Below are 944 nucleotides of genomic sequence, written 5' to 3' on the forward strand. Positions count from 1 at the left end.
CCCATGGCAGCCGAAAACAACAACAATGCCAACAATGCAAGGAAGGTGTTGGGTGACTTCACTGCACCTACTCCTGATTTCTATGGGAGAAGCATCTCTATCCCTGCCATTGGAGCAAACAACTTTGAGCTTAAGCCTCAATTAGTTTCTCTAATGCAACAGAATTGCAAGTTCCATGGACTTCCAATGGAAGATCCTCATCAGTTCTTAGCTGAATTCTTGCAAATCTGTGACACAGTCAAGACTAATGGGGTTAACCCTGAGGTCTACAGACTGATGCTATTCCCTTTTGCTGTAAGAGACAGAGCTAGAATATGGTTGGATTCTCAACCTAAAGAAAGCTTGGACTCTTGGGAAAAGCTAGTCAATGCCTTCTTGGCAAAGTTCTTTCCACCACAAAGATGGAGTAAGCTTAGAGTGGAAGTCCAAACCTTCAGACAGAAGGATGGAGAATCCCTCTATGAAGCTTGGGAAAGATACAAACAATTAATCAGAAGATGTCCTTCTGACATGCTTTCTGAATGGAGCATCATAGGTATTTTCTATGATGGTCTCTCTGAACTATCCAAGATGTCTTTGGATAGCTCTGCTGGAGGATCTCTTCATCTGAAGAAGATGCCTACAGAAGCTCAAGAATTGATTGAAATGGTTGCAAATAACCAATTCATGTACACTTCTGAAAGGAATCCTGTGAACAATGGGACTAGTCAGAAGAAAGGAGTTCTTGAGATTGACACTCTGAATGCCATATTGGCTCAGAACAAGATATTGACTCAACAAGTCAATTTGATTTCTCAAAGTCTGTCTGGAATGCAAAATGCACCAAACAGTACTAAGGATGCTTCATCTGAGGAAGAAGCTTATGATCCTGAGAACCCTTCCATGGAAGAGGTGAATTACCTAGGAGAACCCTATGGAAACACCTATAATTCTTCATGGAGAAA

At 41.5% G+C, this 944-nt stretch overlaps 1 non-coding gene across 1 annotated transcript; it reads right to left on the minus strand.

The window, feature by feature from the left end:
* Nucleotides 1–408: 408 nt before the first annotated feature.
* On the minus strand, nucleotides 409–516 carry LOC130983401 (small nucleolar RNA R71). Its single transcript, XR_009087395.1, has one exon. It is a non-coding gene; the product is annotated as a small nucleolar RNA R71 (small nucleolar RNA).
* Between the last annotated feature and the right edge of the window lie 428 nt (nucleotides 517–944).

This window comes from Arachis stenosperma, chromosome 5 (genome assembly GCF_014773155.1).
Source record: "Arachis stenosperma cultivar V10309 chromosome 5, arast.V10309.gnm1.PFL2, whole genome shotgun sequence".
Taxonomy (NCBI): Eukaryota; Viridiplantae; Streptophyta; class Magnoliopsida; order Fabales; family Fabaceae; genus Arachis; species Arachis stenosperma.